Genomic DNA, 20355 nt, shown 5'->3' with positions numbered 1-20355 from the left:
TCTACCTGCAAAATGGCCCTTGACTCTGTCCCCTCCTTTCCCCGTCTTGGGTCACCGCCCCAGCATGGTCTCCTGTTATCGCTTATCTTAAACGATGCCATTCTGGGATTCTTTCCCCTTTCCTATTCACTTTCCAGATCATCTCTTAAAATCTGAGATATGATTCTATCACTCCCCGGCCTAAATATTGCTGCCAGCTCCCCACTGCTGGCATCGTGTCCATGCCCCTAGCGACCTTCACCCAGCACATTTCCCAGTCCCACCCCCCATCCTGTGCCCCCTTACCCTTCATCACATCTCAGCCCTTGTTTTGATAACAAGGCAGCCCCATGAGACCCCTCCCCTTGAACGTGCTCTCCAATGGCTAGCCTTCACGCTTCAGGTCAAACTGTTTCCTTTTCTTGGAATATGTTTCCCCACATCCACTTGTCTAAACCCAGTGGAACGTCCAAGGCAGAGCTTAAATGCTGTCTCTTCTGAGGAGTCCTCTTCTGTCAGCCAGGCAGAGTGAAACACCCCACCTTCTGTTCCCGTAGCGCTTGGTTCATCCACTGCTTGACATACCCACCATTTCCCCTGCTATTGTAGTTATTACTTACAGGTCTGTTTTTTTCTACTAGACCATGATCTCTTAAAGATCAGAGTTTGTTTTTTTTGTTTTTTTGGTGAGGGAGGTGTTTAAATATCCGTAGCACAGGTCCTGGTATCCAATAGGCAACAAGTGAGATGCAATTAGGGCCTTGGTGATTATGGCCTGTGTAGAGTGAGATTTGCTGACTCTGAAATCACCTGGTTACCCCTGCAGCTGGCACACATTAGGGGCAATGCCCCTTGGGATAGCCAGGCCCCAGAGGAGAAGCCCTTTCCAGCAACATAAGGTGAGTGGACCAGGGGGTTAAAATGGGACTTTTCCTGTCTTGGGTTTTGTCTGAAGTTTCAAAGCTGAGAACAGTGGATTCCAAGTATCTCCACATTCTAAGGCAGATGTTAGACCATTTTTGAAAAATTTGTAAAAGGGAGTAATAAAAACTTGTTGTATCAGCAATATCTAGACTACAAAAGAAAAGATTAAGAATTCATTAAGTGTTCTCCAAACCAGTCTCCCCAGTTTCATCCTTTCTCCCCTTTCTCCCTGGTATTCTTAACACAGCCACTAGAGTGATAGGGGCAATTGCACCTCTTGTCTCCTCAGAAACATGTAGGCGTGGCTCTCACTGAGTGAGAGCCCAAATCCTTGCAATGGCTTCTGAGGCCCGGCAAAGGCAGGTTTCATTTCCTCTTGAACCTCACCTGCTGTTCCACCTCCCCCTGCTCTTTCTGTTCCAGCCACACTGGCCTCCTTGCTCTTCTTCAAACCTGCCTCAGGGCCTTTGCACTGGCTTTTCCTGGCTAACTATCACACCTTCAAGTCTTCGCTTAAGTATCACTCTCTTACTGAGGCCTACCCCATCACCCTATTTAAAATTGCAAGCCGTAAATACTAGCACTCCTGATTCCTCATGTCTTGCTCTGCTTTTTCTTTTTCCACAGCAGTAACACACTATCAAATTGAATTATTCATTACTTTCTGGTTCATTGTCTGTCTCTGAGGGTGGGGATGTTTCTCTTTTCTGTTTGTGAAGCACCCATTCTACTGATGGAGCATAGAATATGCTTGTTTTCTATACTAGCCATTAGATAAGTCAGGATTTCCAGGAAGGAAAGGATGGCTTATCCAGCTTACTTCCCATAACAACCATATTTTTCCTTGGATTTGACTCTGCTTTGCATGTCTGCTCTTGAATTCTTCAAAATGGCCCTTTCACTAAAATAATCTCTCACTGTTGTTCACTAGGATTTTAAAGAAGCTATTCAGAGTAGCTTTATCATAAAAGCAGTCTCCTTTGAGTTGTAGGTAATAAAAAAAGATTTTCTGTCTTGTTTTCCTCTTGCTCTATCTCATTTGTGTCATTTCAACGTCTCACCTTACTGCTTTCCCAGGTGGAGGAGATCATTCATCTGTGTGTTCTAACAGAAGACAGTGGGAATCAATTGAGCCAACTGAGGCAAAAACCAATAGCTCTAGGAAGAAAAATTGTGGAGACACATGAAATTAGTTGAATAGACTGGTCGACAAACCAATCTCTAAAACCAAGCTCGTACAAACAGAAAATGAAGTAACTGTTGTCACAGATTTCAGTATGTGCTCAAATCTCAGAGTCACAGCTAGAAGCACAAATATTGAGTCCTTATGTTACCCTACAAATCAGAGAGATTTGGCAGAAGGACTGCAGGCTTGAAGCCAGAAGACTGAGCCATACCCTGACTGATCCACTAACTCTTACGTAGGTGTGGGCCTGTCAGTTAATCTCTACGTGGGGATGGTGACACCCAGGTCATTCTATTTCACGGAGTTATGGAAAGATAAATGAGAAAATATTTGAAAAGGCACTTTGTTAAGTGCTCTATAAATATTGGAATCATTTATTCCAGGATTAAGGGGATTCGTTTATTAGCTTACAAAACAAAGACACTTAGATTCATTCGAATCTCAGTGAAAAAATTCAACACTGCTCCATTTCCTTACACCGGGAAGGAAATTCTTGTACTCTTATGGGTCTACATTCATCAACTAGGGAATCCAACCCTCAGCTGCCCTCTTTCCCACCAAGATTAAGAAACACAACAGCGGCAGCTGGAAAAACACAGAAGTATGAGTAGGAGATGAGGATTTCAGACTTCTTAAAAGTCTTCACCTCCATTACTTTCTAGATCAGCAGAGTTTTTCTTGTGACTGGTGTTGCCCATAAGGTATCATCAGCGTGAACCCTGAAGGCCCCTCTACTCTCCAAAAGTTCTGCCATTGTTGCCTCCAAAACCACCATCAGGGGTTCTATTTCTTTATATTGAGGCATTAACTTCTGCTCAAATCTCTTTGAATTGTCACACAAAAGAAAGGGGAAAATGAGGTCCAGAGTACCAGGTGACCCTTGAGAATTAGAGGCACTGGCTGCATAAAGAAAAGAATCACTTAAAAACAGGAAGTGAGAAGATACTGGAGATCAACCTTATCCCCTCTGATCATTACCTTGAGCTGTCCTGCAGACAACAATCCCTCCTGCCCCGACCCTGACTCTTTCTAAGCATGATGAAAAATGCTGAACAGCAGGCACTGAAGCACAACTGTGGGTTGTTACATTTCTCTAGATGTCTTACTTGCAATTTGAAGGCTAAACAGAATTTTCAAGATGGAGATCAGTTTTGTCCTTAGAGTGCCTTGGCTTTTATGAAACTCTGCCCGCAGACAACTGCCAGCGCTAATTCCTGCCAACATTTAGCACCATTTTTTTTTTCTCTGATATGTGCTATCAAGGAAACATTGGGGGTTTTAGACTGCTTAGCAGCTGGCCCAGTTGTGAAGCACGAACCTAGTTACAAGGGCCTGGATCTTTACCAGCTGTAACCAGAAGAGCTACCTTGGGATTTAGTACAATCCCTGGAGAGCCCTGATCATCTTGGGCTAGCATTGCTTATTGTAAGAGAAGCCTGGGATACCCCAGAATTGATCTGGGGATTCTAATGCAAGCCTCTTTGGTCACTGGCTTGTATTTTAGGCTACAGATGTATATGTTGACTTGGTTTACATGAGGCTTGTCACTTTAAAGTGCTGCCTTCTTTTTCCAGATGAGGTTATGGAGGGTAGGGAGGGATGGGAAAGAAGGAAGATGAATCGGCAATGGTTGAGGCCAAAAAATGAGATGATTGTTTTAATATGAGACTAAGCAGTTTTGTAAAGACCCAATTTTCGTGCTTCGTTTGAGGGCAAGTCCATCAAATAAACACAAAGGTGATTCTTAGCTTTCTTCTGTCTGTGCCTGTGAAATGCTATTTAAAGCTGTTGAAGAAATGTTGGAAGAAAATGGTTTTGAATGTCAAAGGGAACTCACGAAAACTAAAATTACAAACAACCAAAGTAATCATTGCCACAATAAGAAAATCAGTCATGTGAATTGCAAAGATCTTCCATGATCCCAAGACAAAGTCTTAACTGCTCCTTCTACAGGAAAAACATTGGAGGGCAACTCATAACTGTCCAAGAGGGCTAAACCCAAGGGGATGATAAATGCTTACAATTAAAGGTACTTGGTAAAGTATTAATTACTTTTATCAATCTCCCTTGGCTTCAAAGATGAGGCGAGAATCTGTCTGGAAATCTAAAGAAAACAGGATTGAGAACAAAACAAAATTGTGACTTTGGAAAAATAATCAGCACTTTAAAATTGTATATAATCTTTCTGTCTTGCTTATTTGGCCAGTTTTGAGTACCCAAGGGGCTTCTCCTTTCCACCATGTAAATAATGCACTTGATTATCTGCCTGTTTGAGTTTATTTAGAAGTAATACAGTATAGAAATTAAGAGCAAGGGCCTTGGAATCAAACTGCCTGTGTTCAACTCTGCCATTGACTAGCTGTGTGACCCTGGTACCTCACCGCGTACCTTTAATGGTAAGGATTTATTATCACCTTTGGCCTCTCCAAACTCCAGTTACCTCATTTGTTAAAAGGGGAGAGTGTGGGACTTCCCCGGTGGCACAGTGGTTAAGAATCCGCCTGCCAATGCAGGGTACATGGGTTCAATCCCTGGTGCAGGAAGATCCCACATGCCGCAGAGAAACTAAGCCCGCAAACCACAACTACTGAGCCTGCATGCCCAAACTACTGAAACCCGCCCGCCTAGAAACCGTGCTCTGCAACAAGAGAAGCCACTGCAACGAGAAGCCTGCACAACTGCAACGAAGAGTAGCCCCTGCTCACCGCAACTAGATTCTCTCGACTAGAGAAAGCCTGCATGCAGCAACAAAGACGCAATGCAGCCATAAATAAACAAATAAATAAATAAATTTATTTTAAAAAAAGGTGAGGGGGAGAGTGCCTGTTATGTACGTAGTAAGTGCCCAGTTAATTTTAGGTATTATGACTGTAGTGAACACTACTGGTGCCCAGCCTACATTCCTTTTACCATGTACCCATCCTCCAGCTGTTTTCAGTGTTAATGCTGAAAGATCACAATTAATCCCTTTTTTTTTTTTTAATTATTATTATTTATTTATTTATTTATTTTTGGCTGTGTTGTGTCTTCGTTTCTGTGCGAGGGCTTTCTCCAGTTGTGGCAAGCGGGGGCCACTCTTCATCGCGGTGCGCGGGCCTCTCACTGTCGCGGCCTCTCTTGTTGCGGAGCACAAGCTCCAGACGCGCAGGCTCAGTAGTTGTGGCTCACGGGCCCAGTTGCTCCGCGGCATGTGGGATCTTCCCAGACCAGGGCTCGAACCCGTGTCCCCTGCATTGGTAAGCGGATTCTCAACCACTGCGCCACCAGGGAAGCCCAATTAATCCCTTTTTAAAAGACTTGCTCTTGTCAAGAGAGAGGAAACTCGAAGGGGAGATTGCAACACACCCTGCTCTCTGCTGCTGGCAGCCAATGATTGACTGACATGGGTTACAAAAGGCTACAGGCCCTCCCTGCCCGCTTTGCCCTCCTTCACTTCCCAGCATGGAGCAAGCCAGAGACAAACTTCTCTCGAGATCACATTCTTGCTTAGCTCATTCCCTTTCCCATCCTGCTTCTCTCCCTTCCTTATGGGATATTTTTCTCCCTAAAAACACTTCCTCCATAAAGTACTTCCTCTCATGCACTTGAACGTCTGTTTCAGGTTTCTGGTAGCCTGACCCAAGACAAAAACCATATTTCTTTGATTTTAAGCCACCCATATTTTCACATTTTAACAATTCTGAAATCAGGATGTATCTTAAAATCACCGTGGCTTTGGCTAACATGGTTTAATGTCATTTTCTGCACATTGAAATAAAAGTGCAGAAAATCCTGGGACAACAATGGAGCATTCTTTTGCTGCTTTGCCAGCATTCTTGATGGCACAGAGGACCACATTTTGTGGAAAAACAGTCATCAATGGCTGAGTTGAAAAGTTGAAAAGTTAAGTAGTCATAGTCTGAATGAGTGAAAGTTTTAGGAATATTTTAATCTATTTTGCTTTTGTTTTCCTTTTGCATTTTGTTTAAATGCAAAACAGTGGTATGTAATAGGTTTTATCAAACATCATTCTAGAAGAGCTCTTTCAATAACAAAACAATTTTTAAATGATGATTATGACAAGGTGACATTGCAGTACAGTGGGAAAGTGATGGTCTTTTAAAAAATGCTCTGAATCAATTGGATGTGAACATTGGTCACTGGGATGTCCACATTCTTCTATCACCCAAATCAACCTCAGATGCCTTGTGGCATCTGTGTGAGAGATAAAACAATGCAACTACTGAAAGATATCACAGGAGACCATCTTCATGAGCTTGGGTTGGGGAAATATTTATTAAGCAGGACCTCAAAGGCTCTAGTTCTAAAGAAAAATATAAATACATTGGACTACATTAACATTAAGAACTTCTCTTCAGCAAGACAAACCATTAAAAGAATGACAAAGCAATTTACAAGATGGGAGAAAATATTTACCCTATGAGTATCTGGCAAAGGGTTGTATTTCATATAATAAAAGAACTACAAATCAATAATAAGACAGATATTCTAATGGAAAAATGGGCAAAAGCATGGCCATATCTCAGATTAGGATATCATATGGTCAAGAAACATACGAAAAAGACTTAACTTTATTAGTCATCAGGAAAATGTAATTAAAACCATGATCAATAACAATAAATACCCACCAGAATGGTTAAAAAAAAAAAAAAGACAATATCATATTGTGAGGTTGTGGAGCAGCTGGAATCCTTCCACACTGCTGGTGGGGCTGTAAGTTGGGCAACCGTTTTGGAACCTGTTTTGGCAATATCTGCTACATATCTACTCTGACTTCATGGTTCGTCTTCTAGGTACTCTATGTACCCAACAGAAATGCATCTAAATGTCCATCAAATAAAACATATGAGAGTGTTTACAGCAGCACTATTTGTAGTATCCCCAAACTGTAAATAGCCTAAACACCCATTCATAATGCAATGGATAATTATAATGTAGTATATTCATGCATGGAATACTGTACAGCAATGAGAATGACCATATTACAACTACGTTCAATAACATGGGTGAATGTCGTCAACATAATGTAGAGCAAACAAAGTCAGACTCAAAAGAGCACATAATGTACAATTCCATGTGCATAAAATTCAAAATTAACTAAAAATTATCCATGTTGGTAGAAGCCAGGATAATGGTTACCTTTGGAGGGAGGTAGTCACTGAGAACTGGCCTAAGGGTCTTCCAGGGATCTGGCAATATTCTAGCTCTTGGTCAGAGTATTGTTTACATGGGTGTGTTCACATGATGAAAATTCACTGAGCTATGTTTATGGGTTTCATGCTTTTCGATAAATAGGTAAAGTGAAAGCATTATGTCATTATTTAATTGGCAACATTTCTCCCTTTTCTTAGCAGTACTAAAATCATAACGTGTCATAATTAATGGCATCTTGGTTGACGTAAAATATGGTATTATTTTTATTATCATTGGTCAAGTAGTAGTATTTCCCTGACTTTGATCTGTCTCTTACTTCCACTTTTCCAGCTCATCTCAAGTGGTCCATGTGACACCTCAAAGTCTCTTTCCAACTTTTTAAGAGTAGCATTCCTGTTTCTTAGCTTGGTGTATATTCACCTGGAGTAAATATTACCCTTCCCAGACTCCCCCGCACTAAGTGTGGCCAATGTGATTACGTTTCGGTCTTTATCAGAGGAAGCCGTACAGGACGGTGTGCCGGAAAGTGTTAACTGAGCAGGGCCAAATTGCTCAAAACTTGCGCATTCCCGAGAAGGATCTGCTCCATGCCCGGCCCTTGGCTGGTTCCTGGGAACTGAGCTCTTGGAATGCTCTGCCTGATAAGAGTGTTTTGCATGCTCTGGGCTTTCAATCACAAAGTACCAGCTCATCTAGATATTTTGTACAAACAATTTCCTTCTGGGGTCTGGAGCTTCAGTGACTGCAGTTAATCCCACAGGCACTATAGGCCTACCTGACTGACACTAGACCCCTCGACTCAGTCAAGCTTCCCTGACCAACGACTCTTTGCATGGGTTGTCACAACTGGTTGCTGGAAGAATTAAGTGTGTCCCAGGGGACTCCACTGGGAGAGACTCTGGGAAGTTAGCACCAGAGTCCTCTGGATTTCACCCCCTGCTGAATTTGCTTTGTATCCTTTTACCATAATAAACCATAACCGAGTATAATGACATCTGAGTCCTTCTAGTGAATCACCAAATCAGTGGGTGATCTTGGGGACTCCTGGCACAGATAGTATAATATAATATTATTATTGAGAAAATATTTACTGCTCTCCTTCAACTTTCATGGGAAGAGTATACATTCCCATAGGATTGATTTTGAACTGGGTCATATGACTAGCCAGTGACATATGGAGAGAAGCGACTTTGTACCAGCTCAAAGTTGAGACCCTAAGAGGCATTGCATGTTTCTATCTGACCTTCTGGGAGCATTTGACCGTGGGAAAAACATGTCCTGTGAAGCTGCCGACTCTGTCAATCCTGGGCCACGGAATGAACACACACGGCGTAGACCTGGGTCCGAACTGCAGTGTGGTGCCAAGCCTTGGTCAGACCTGCCGTCTGAAGCAGAATCACCCTGCTGCCCAGCCGAGGTCGGAGAGCCAGGAGTACGAGAGGAATGAAACAGCGTCATTGTGGAGCAGAGAACTGACACAGGCAGCCCCGGCAACCTCCTGAAAGAACAGCTGGTGTGTGTCCTCTCTTCCTTTGTCTATTTTGCTGTCTGGAGAACCAGATTTGGTCCTCGAGCTCTAGTCACTTTTGTGGGGAGTGAGGATGCAGGCCAGACCCTAAGGAAGGTTAGGTAGAGGCTGGAAGGCACACGGATCCCTAATGACGTTGGGGAGCCGTCGTATTTCTATGCTGTTTAGACCACTGTTAGTAGATTATATGTCACATGCAGCCTCATTTGATCCTAATACAATCAGGAAATCCTTATTCATCCGTGGACTCTGAGGCTAGAAGACCTGAGGGACCAACGCAAATACAGAAAGCCCGGGGGAACTGCTTTTATGTCTCCTGGAAGGTCCTGAGCTATTATCAGAACACGAGCCTGTCACTGGTTTTAGTTTTGATATTTTCCCCTTTCCTATGTCTGTCTTTGATGGATTTTCCATCAGACAATTTCTCTGTAAAAAATGTTTTTCCTTTTTTACCTCCAAGCTCTTTCAAATGAAACCTGAGTGAAAGCCAATAAGTAAAATAAACATGAGGCAAGATGCTTTGAAAGAAGGATGGTGACCAAGTCCAGCATTGTAAATCTGCCCTCTCCCAGCCCTGGGGGGCTCCGCTGAGGCACTCTGGCCTCCTGAAATCCAGGACTGCACCCAAAAGTGGTGCTGTATTCCCTTCTCCTCTGGATTCCACCCCACTCTTCAGCCCGACCCAGGGCTTTGCCGAGAACACTTTATTGAATGTCACATTATTATTCTCTTCAACGCGCTCTCTCTCTTCCATCTGGGGTGGAAGGGAGACAGTGAGGCAGACAATTACATTGCTGATGTGGGATTTTTAGAGGAAAATCGAGGAAATTACAGGGACTACCCAGCTGTGATAAAAACTCCTCACTCTCTTCCCACAGGACCCATTATTTTACAAACTGCAACTATTAAAAATGATTTATCCTCACTTGCCAACTTTACCATGCTGTTACATTCACTTGAATCTTACCCAGCTCTTAAAAAGAGTACAACGGTCAAAGCAAGTCCTCTCTCAAAATGGCGTGGATGGGATTTGATGACTACTGTTTAGAAGGTTGAAATCTACGGCCCCATCAAGGTCCAATCTTATCTCTCCAAGACCTCCTATTCTATTTGATCTTATTTCCTAGATCCTGTCTCCTATATCAGCTTATTTTTACCTCAGAATTTTCTCTCACCAAAGATGTCTCTGGACTTTCGCCTATCAGTCCTTTCTTTCCAAATATGGAGGAAAACTCTTGAAGTTTTTATCCTTACCTTTTATTTAAAGGCATTCACTATGTAATTATACTCACTTTCTTCCTTTCTTCCTTTCCTGTTTCATCAAGAACGACAGTTACCTGGGATGAGTGATAATCCTGTAAGATTGACCCAAATCCTACTGGCTTGGTGAGCTGACAGGTCCTAGTTTAGCTTAATCTCCCGGTTGCCTTATTATCTTAGAATTTTGAAGAGCTGTGGTACAGATGAGGGTAAACAGTGAGGTGTCTATACGGTAGCAGCCCTGAGCAGATCTGAAGCTAATTACTGAAGGGCAGCAACTCCAAAGCTTCGTGTAAGCTTTGGGGACCTGACTTTAGAAGGGAGCTACTATCTGGTTCACTTCGTTTTTTCACTTCAGTGGCTGCGGCATTATACAATTAACACTTAGGAAATGGAAAGTTTCTTTTCTGGAGAAAATGCTCAGGAGACCTCCCAATAGTTTAGATGGTAGCAAAGGAGATGTCTTGAGTGTGACAAAAGTACAAATGAAGCAGGGATAAAATGAGTCACTTCCAAGATGCGTGTTTAAGAACTGGAGAGTAATGAGCTACTTTGAGGAGACGCAAAATGGATAATCTTACCATCTGGCTATCGCATTAGGTGACTATTTTTTTTAAAGGGAAAGGAACTGAGATGCTAGCTGGGTAGCTTTTTTTTTTTTTTTTTTAAACATGGTATAGAAGAAGGTTTTAATGTTTGGTTTTTATATTATAAAAGTAACTCATGCTAAAAAAAATGTCATGCAGTGGAGGAGAATATTGCATTGTTCAGGGCAGACTGGGCTATGCTGTGTGTGGTCGTCAGCCTCTGAGATGGCCCCAGTGAGCCACCTCCTGTAGTCACAGTCTGGAAATTCTCATCCTCCCGAGCGTGGGCTAGATTTAGTGACTCACTTCAAACAAACAGAACAAGCATAAGTAATGTGATATAACTTTGGAGATTAGGTTATAAAAAGACTGTGACTTCCATCTTGGGATCGTGTGCTCTCTCTCTCTCTCTCTTAAATCTCTCACTCTAGGGAAGCAAGTTGCCTTGCCTTGAGCAACCCTATAGAGAGGCCACTTATGTCTCTGGCCAACTTCCATCAAAGAGCTAAGACTTGCCAACAGCCACATGAGTGGGCTTGGAAGAAGATTCTCCTGCCCCAGTAGAGCCTTGAGATGTCTACACCTTGGCCAACACTTTGATTGCAGCCTCATGAGAGATCCTCAGTGAGAACTACTCCTGAGTTCCTGACCAGTGAGATTATAAATATTTGTTGCTTCTAGCTGCTAAGCTTGAAGGGGTGGGGGAAATTGGTTATGTCCAATGGATAACTAATACGTTATATTAATTAACTCCTAAATCTCAGTGGCTTTACACGATCAGCTCCTTCCCCCAGTACACACACTCACACTCTCACACTGCATCTTTAATTCAAGTTCCTAAAGGACCGGCAATCGGTCCTCCGTGGGAACTTAGCGACCCAGGCTGCTTCCATTTTGTGGCAGGAAAATTGCTTGGAGGACTCACAACTTAAGTATCCCAGACAGAAAGTGATGTATGTCTCTTTTGCTCACGTTTCATGGGCAGCAACCAGTCACACAATTCCACCAAAATGCATGGGAAAATGGAAAATTGAAGAAGCATATGGATAGCCAATGAGAGTCAATGAGAATTAAATGTTTCTGCCACATGCACAGCGTAAAAAGTGAATATCCACTTTTCTCCTTTCATCAAATATTTTATATTTAACTGCTTGAATTGTGGCCTTTCAGGTAAACACACTTATCCCACAAGCATATAGGCATACACATACTGTGTGTGTATATTATGTATATGTATATGTGTAACCACATATGTATATCATACATATCATACATATGTCATACATATATGTGTTAAATAGGATCAAATTTCTACATCAAGCTCTATCTCATTCTCGGTAACATCTGCTTGGTATTCTAAAGTAGGGACGTATCATAATTCATTTAATTGCTCCTCTATCAGTAAAGAATAATCATTTCTATAGTTACAAAAATGTCTTAATAGCTCTATTTCCACTAGTTACATTTCTAACTTGTCCATGTGACACCATGTGCATGCATTGGAACCAGTCCACAGAGAAAACAAATCCTGTTTCCACAGCCCTTGCCTCACCCCACTCTTGCTTGCTTTTTAAATAAAGGGCATCATCATGTTTTTCCCCATTTTTTGAATTTTTTATTAATTAATTAATTTATTTTTGGCTGTGTTGGGTCTCCGTTTCTGTGCGAGGGCTTTCTCTAGTTGCGGCAAGTGGGGGCCACTCTTCATTGCGGTGCGCGGGCCTCTCACTATTGCGGCCTCTCTTATTGCGGAGCACAGGCTCCAGACGCGCAGGCTCAGTAGTCGTGGCTCACGGGCCTAGTTGCTCCGCGGCATGTGGGATCTTCCCGGACCAGGGCTCGAACCCGTGTCCCCTGCATTGGCAGGCAGATTCTCAACCACTGCGCCACCAGGGAAGCCCCTTTCCCCATTTTTTAGGGACAGTGAGAGATGTTAGGGAGCTGGTGAAGTATTCACCTTCACTAGACATCATTCTGATATGAATATAAGGAAAGGGGCAGAAGGGCACTAGCACCTATTAAGCACAAAGTGCTTCTGCACTGTGCTATGAATTCATACACTGTTATCACTAAACCCTTATAGTGCTCCTGTGAAACACGTGATTATTATTTAGCTCCTGTGGTAAAAACCTCTTCATGAGCTTTAAGCATCCCCACCACACATACTCACCATGTAATTTCTTTTTCTTTTCTACTTTTTGTTTTTTTTCTAGAATGCAGAGTTAACAGGCTGTGGCGATTGTTGCTTTTCTTATAAAGATCCTTGTGTCCTTTCCCAGAAGATAGACCATATGTAGTAAAAAAGAAAACATGCAGTGTTTGCAAATTTCCTGGGAAAAGTCTCTGTGTTTAAAAGTATGCTAGTTTGATTGCCATGTCTCTATTAAAGAACAAAACAACAAAAAATAAATATATCCCAAACGATGGGAGAGAGATATGACCGACTCTCTCCATTGGTCCACCATTCCTCTTGGGAATCTATTAAAGGGCCAGAACATCCTCTGCCTTCAAAGCAGTTGCCAGATCGTGTCAAAGTTGTATGAGGGTTGCAGATAAACTCCTCTGGGTCTTTCTCTCTGACCAAGGAAGCTGTTCCAGTTTTGAGGCTTGGGACTGCCGGACGGCAAAGTAGTTCAACTTTGGCAGAGAGATGGGAGCAGGGAGGGTAATATCTGAATTTCCATAGCGTTTTCTCGGATGGGAAATAAAGGGAAAGAAGACTTCCTTGACTCTGGCTTCTGGAGTCCTGCAATTTCCTACTCTCTGCACTAAAAGAAGTAAAATGAGGCTCAGACTAGACAAAGAACCATCTCCAATCCTGGCAGGTACTGAGATAGTATTACCATTTCAACTTTGTAGCCGAGCAAACAGAGGCTTCGAGAGATTAAGGAACTTGACACCAAACTTGGAATAATTACACCAAACCACACAGGCCTCAGGACATGTAATTTACCTGTTCGGATTGCAGCAGGTGAGCTCTCGAGGCCTCTTAACATTTCAAATACATGACATAAACAGAGCTATGGCCAAATTACACACATCTAGAAGAACCCTCCTTCATCCTAACACCTGGAATGCTTTCTCTGGACAACTTAAAAATAAATTCTTACACTACAGCCCTTTAGCTGACGAAGAGTTTGGGGAGCATTGGAGAGAACATTCTGCTAAAGAATTTGATGTGTCCAAAGTAAATGAGAAGTTTAACTATAGACTTGCGCCAGGTTTTTCTGCATATGAAGGTGGTAGAGAATAAAGTTGTGGCTGGATGGATATTATAATGGGCCTTGTTTTCTATGTATCTGCAGGTTCCAGGACATTGAATGGAACCAGTTAAGGGGAACTGAAGCTTCTCTCTAAACCAGGGTTAAATGGCATATCTGTGCTCAGATGGGAAGGTTATACAGATTAGGTAACATCAGTGAACGATTTTCCTTTTCTTAAATAAAATTGGACTGTCCCTTCAAGAGTTATTGTTTATCATCGCGGTGAGTGTGTGTGTTCTAATAGTCCATGCATTCATTATTTACTTAATAAATATTGAGTGCCTACTATGCAAGAAACACTGATGTAGTTTCTGGGAATAAAGTAATGAACAAAAAAGACAAAACTTCTTACCATCTTGGAGCTTTTTTCATTCTGGTGGGGGAAGAGAATCAAAGCAATAATTAAGTAACATAAGTAGCTTGTCATATGCAAAGAATTACTATGGAGAAAAACAAAACAGAGAAGAGCAAAAGTGAGTGCAGGGTCGGGGGTGGGGATGTTTGCAATTTTAAGTAGAATAGTGAGGAGGTGACCTATGAGCCCTGATGTGAGTGAGGGTAGAATGTTCCAGATAGAGGAGCAGCAAATGCAAAGGCCACCAGGAAAGGCTGGGGAGGCTGGGGAAGAGTGGAGTTGGGAGAAAAGTGAGAGATATGGCCAAATAGGTAAGGGAGGGGCCGGACAGGCAGGACTCAGAAGATGCTATAGGACTGGAGCTTTCATTCAGAGCGGGATGGGACACATGGCAGGGATTCCAGCAGAAGGCTGATAAGATCTGACTTATTCTGTAATAGGATCACTTTGACTAATCTGTTGAAATTCAGCTGTAGGGAGGTCATTTGGAGTCTATTGCAATAATCCGGAAGAAAAGTGATGGTAGCTTTAATCAAGATCAGTGTGGTGGACGAGGCAACAAGTCCTTTGATTCTGAATATGTTTACTGACCTATTGAATGTGGGATGTGAGAAATGGGGGCGCAGATGACTCCTACATTTTTGGTCTGAGCAATTAGATGGATGGAGTTACTATTTAAGGGCAATCAGGAGTTCAGTTTTAAACATGCTAAGTTTGAGATGTCAACTGGATATTTAATGATAACCTATGAGTCTGTATTTCAGAGGAAAGTTTTGGACTGGAGAAAATAGTTGTAGGCTGGTACTTATGTCTTGATATTGATGAGCTCACCTAGGAAATGGATGTAGACAGAGAAAAGAAGTCCTAGGCCTGAGCCCTATTTTTTAAATTACAACTGAAAAAGCCTTTACTCTCTTATATGGGCAGTAGAGTGGGGAATATATTTTTAAAGTAACTTAGTTATCCAACTGTAATGAATAGAAAACCGTCAATAAGGAATGGGCACGCTATTTTTTCCCCCTCTTAAAATATTTGCATTTAGTTATATATGAAGCACACACAGGCAGCTTTCTAATCCTTTATCCCTTTATTTGCATAGTGTTTTAAAGCTTCATAATAAATTCACATGCATTATTTCATCTTGTCTTTGAAAAATTCTGGGAGATAAATAATATTGGTGGAAGTCCATAATGAAGCTCAGAAAATAATACCTGAATTATTTACAACAGCCCCGTTAGGTGGGGTTATCGTCCTAATTGTTATCATCTCCAATGTGCAAGCAAGGAAGTCGAGACAGAGTGAGATAAAGGGATTGGATCAAATTCAAGCTTTTCCAATATGTTAGCAACAGAGCTGGGTTTAGAATGAGTGTATTACAGTCATTGTAACTAACTGAGTGCTGATGACAAAGAAGTGAGTCCCATGCAGCTCTTGCCTCTTTCCCAACCTCCGCTTTCCTCTCTCCTTGTTTAGGGCAGGGCTTCTCAACCTGAGCGCCACTGACACGAGGGGCTGGATAATTCTTTGTCGGGATGGGGGGTGGTCCTGTGCCTTGTAGGATGTTTACAGCATCCCTAACTTCTACCCACTGGATACCAGCAGTGCACCCCACCCCCACTGCGGTGACCAAAAATGTCTCCAGGCATTGCCAAATATGCCCTGCCGGGGGACGAAATGTCCCTGATTGAGAACCACTGGTTTCCGGGCTCCACTCTGCTTACACTGGGCTGGGAGCAGCCCCTCTGTCACCAGTTTCCCAGGGCAGCTGAGTGAGGGCATCAGAGGCTCTGGGCTGCAAGCCCTCTGCCTGGAGGTGCCTGGGGTCCCAAGGCTGGCCCGCCGTGGCATCCCCTGCCTGGTGGGATCGCTGTATCGCCTCTTCCACAAGGCCCTCTCCTTTGCTAATTCCTGCCTCTAAGGAGGTTGCCCCTTATACCCTCATCTTACTGCCTCCATTTGCTCTGTTCCCTCCAGTGTCCAGTAAAGAAAGCCAAGGACAGGCCCCTGGTGGTTCTCCTCTGATTCCATGTCTATTAGCTAAACGAACAGCAAGTGTATGTAGCTGTTAGACTGCAGGGGAAAATATTAGATACCTGGACTTGATTGGATTATCTCTGATCAGGCTAAGTCGAGAAGCGGATGGATATTTGTTGGTAGAAAAAAATCCTATCACGTCAATCAAAAAGCATTTACTGAATACCTAACGTAAATTTGCTTACCACAGATGTGCCGTGTCCCACAATGCTAGATGTGACATTTCCACATACCAATAAAGAAGCATGAATTTGGAATTTTACTCTAAGTATCTTATAGTTTTTTTATCTTTCTGATCTTCCCACCCCCTGGATATGCTTAGATTGCTTCAGAAAGCCTGGCTCGGTGCTCAGATTTTGTGTGTTTCAGTATATTCTATTGGAATGTTTTCTTTCAGACACTTGTGTCTGCCAAGTTGGTGACATTTCCCTCATGCATGCCTCGATGAGTCACCAAATGCTTATTGTTAAGCTGGAGCTTAATTTCTGCCTTGACTAACTCAGCTTTAGGCATCCGAACCTGCAAGGACTGTGCTCAGGAAGTGGGTCCAGGAGTGGCTAAGGAGAGGGCAGGGAGCTTTCTGCAAAGGCAGAAAAGGGGGACCTTTACCAGTTTGTTTTCCGATTTAAATTCATCAGGACAATCTATTCCTAATGCAGAGCATGTTGTGATTTTGTGAAAGAATTACTGCTCACTCCTCCACTTTTGAATTATTAGTAAGTGATCACCTGGATGATGAAAGGCCTAGGATACCATTTGGTTGGCAACGTGAAGCACTTGTGAATCTTCTCCCGTATTCCATTTTCTGGTTTTCTTTTTGAATTATTTCCTTATAGGAGGGTTTTCCTTATAGTCACCATGTGAATTATGCGGGTTACTGCTTGATTTGCTATATGCTTCTGTATTATTACAGAGTCATGAAGCTCCAGGAAAGGTTTAAATAGAGCAGCTCTAGAGCATTTTCCCAGGAGGGGTCTCATTTGGTACTGTGAGGTTTTCAGGACCAGTAACTGTCCCAGTTTTGTCGAAAAACCTTCTCCCCTGTCTATCTGCCACTATAAAGTTTGATAAAATTTCCCACTTTCCCAACCTCCCTTTAAGCTAGACCTGGTTCAGGCAAATGAGATGGGTGAGGGGATTTCTGGGAAGGATTTTTCCTCATTGATAAAAAGAGAGTAGTAAACAAGGATAGTACTTTCTTACCACCTGGCTACCCACCTGCTTCCTGCCTTTGACTTTAGCCAAGTAAGATGGCTGCAGCTGCGACAGCCACCTTGTGACCACGAGGGCTAAGTCTCTCTTCAAGGGAGTTGCAGAGATGCCAGACTCAGTACCATAACAGAAGAGGAAACCCAACTAAAAGGGGTTTAAACAGTAAGGACATTTATTGTTTCCTTCGTGGTAGGTGTTTCCATAATCTACAGCTAAAAACAGCCTAACAACAGCTAAAGCTCAATCTCCAAAGTTCAGAGAGCTAATGCTAAAGCCAAGGAATCTTCTCTACAGTAATTCTCTTCCTTTATGCTTCTCTGACTCTGTATATGTAGTGTATAAAGTTAAAGAAACACAAACTCCTTCTACAACTGAACAATAAGAGGTATGGATAATAGTATAGAAAAAGATGTAATGTCAAATTATGTTTAATTTCAAGAATCTTTAAAATTGACCAAATCCAGCCAATAAGATAGCAAATGCAAGACTGAGAGTAGGTCCTAAAGATGCAAATATCTATATAACACTGAAGTCTGAATTAAGGCAAAACAATGTGAGAGCTTTGCAATCTCATACTCTATGATTTAAATGACTTAATAATAATTTAATTTGCCCCTGGTCTCCTTTAGATCCTCCTCCACCCTGAAGTCAAGCTGTGAGTGAGCACATTCTCTTATTATCTGCAAAATAACCAGCATAAACTGGGAGCAGTTCCCCGGTGCTCTGAGCTGGATCCAGACACTTCCCTTTGGCTTTCTGTATCAAGTCTCGCAGTGTAGAAAGTGAAACTCCTCTCTAACGTTCTGAGCTTTCCTGAAAGGACTTGGCCTTTTGTTCATGTTTTGCCTACATTAGAGGCAAACGTAAAGTTGGTAAAAGGCTTGGGCGTGCAGATGGCATTTTGAATATAACCCTTTAAGGTACAGAACCTATGGGATTTGAAAATCAAAATTACGTTTGCACTGGCAGCTTGTATGCAATAAGGTTCATCTCCAAGTAACTTGAAAGAGCCGAGATCCTAAGCTGCCTGAATCAGCCTTTTGAAAGGAAAAGACGAGCTCAGCAGGCCATGACTGTGTTACTTCAGCGACTACAAGATGCTCAAATGTGCCAGATCTAAGCGGAGTAACGCACTGTGATGTGTTCGGAGGAAGAATTGGATTCCACAAGACAAGAAAGCCACTGATAGAGACTTTTATGCAAGTTGATTAATAAACTTCTGAAAGGATTACACCAAAATCAATGGCTTGCTCTAGAATAACGTACAACAGGACGTGAAAACTCCACTGACATCTGGCAGCAGAATTCACTGCAGGAAGGGAGCTGGTGCAGGTAGGATGACTCACGGGGAAGAAGGTGAGATCTGGAGGGCTTGGGTATTGACTGGCCCTGCAGAAGCCTGGAAGGAAATGGCTAACTGTTCAACTCAAGGGGCATTTTTTGTGCTATTGAACGAGGGTATGAGAGGAGAGGTGGATGGGAGGGGAGAGGCGTGAAGACATGGTGTGAGGCTGAGCAACTATAGAGCATTAAGTAGTCCAAGCACAAGGATGCTTGAAGTTCAACCTGAAGTTCTTTGAGAGGTAAACTCTTGTTTGGTCTCCCTCCAAATCTCCAATACAGTTATCTGATAAACACAAACACTGCCTTTGCGTGTGAATGTTTTTTGTGGGATTTGAGGAAGGGGCTGCAACTTACATCTGAATCTGTGCAATGCAGACCAGAGATAACGTCCATGGGGTGGCAAGGCAATGAGTAGATTGAAGAGGTGGGAGCCAGAGGGGAGCATAAGAATTTAAAGGCACCCTTCCCCCACCCACATTTGCTGGAACTGTTTGGAAATCATGGAGAGGGTTTGAGGGCTTGAGTCATACCATCCCATTACTTGCATTAAGACTTGTGAGGCCCCTATTGGATGGGGAGTTGGGTGCCTTCCTCAGGCTCTTCTGTGCGCCTGTGGGGTGAGCTGAGTCCTCCGTGGCTCTGGGCGCATCCTCTACTCTCCTGCCTCCTGCCCTCTGCCCTGAACGCTGGCCAATGTGACCCGGCTTCCCGTTGGCCTTGGCTCATGGGGAGCCCAACGCAGAGCCTCTGCAGGAGGTTAGAAGGAGGGAGGAGAGTGAAGTCAGCATTTCTATTCCCCTGACCTCCTCCCTCTGAGGTCACTCTGAGTTAAATGTGGCCTTGTCTGAAGATCACTTGCTTCCTTGTATAAGGGGACTGTCTCTTTCCAGGTTTCAGTGACCATTCCTTTCTTTTCTACCTCAGCACTAGATGGGGTGATCAACCATCTTCGTTTGCTGGAACTGAGGGTGTTCCCAGGACATGGGATTTTGAGTTTTAAAACTGGGACAGTCCTGGGCAAACAGGGACAAGTTTGTTCCCTTACCCTAGGAACGGTTAATAGCTCCTCTGCTGTTTCTAACTTCAGGTTACTAAATTATCCCTTGTGGTCCCCCTACACCCCATCCCTTTCTTTGTAAATTGTCCTTTTGTCAAACAAACAAACACACTCTCCCAGAATTATTTTACTCAAGGGCGTTGTCTCTTTTCTGTTGGGACTTGACACTTGGTATCCATGAATACTCATGTCCTCTCTACTTAGGTTTCTTCTACTGCCCAATAAAAGGTTTACACTAGAACATTCCCTTACATCTTTCCGGCTCCAACATCATGAAGTTGTTGAAAAGAACATCATGATCTTTATCTCTCTTTTTTTTTAATTTATTTATTTTTTATTTTTGGCTGCGTTGAGTCTTCGTTGCTATGCACTGGCTTTCTCTAGTTGCAGCGAGTGGGGGCTACTCTTCGTTGCCGTGCTCAGGCTTATTGTGGTGGCTTCTCCTGTTGCGGAGCACAGGCTCTAGGCGCGC

Source organism: Balaenoptera ricei, chromosome 17 (genome assembly GCF_028023285.1).
Source record: "Balaenoptera ricei isolate mBalRic1 chromosome 17, mBalRic1.hap2, whole genome shotgun sequence".
Taxonomy (NCBI): domain Eukaryota; kingdom Metazoa; phylum Chordata; class Mammalia; order Artiodactyla; family Balaenopteridae; genus Balaenoptera; species Balaenoptera ricei.
Note: the sequence above shows the minus strand (reverse complement) of the source record.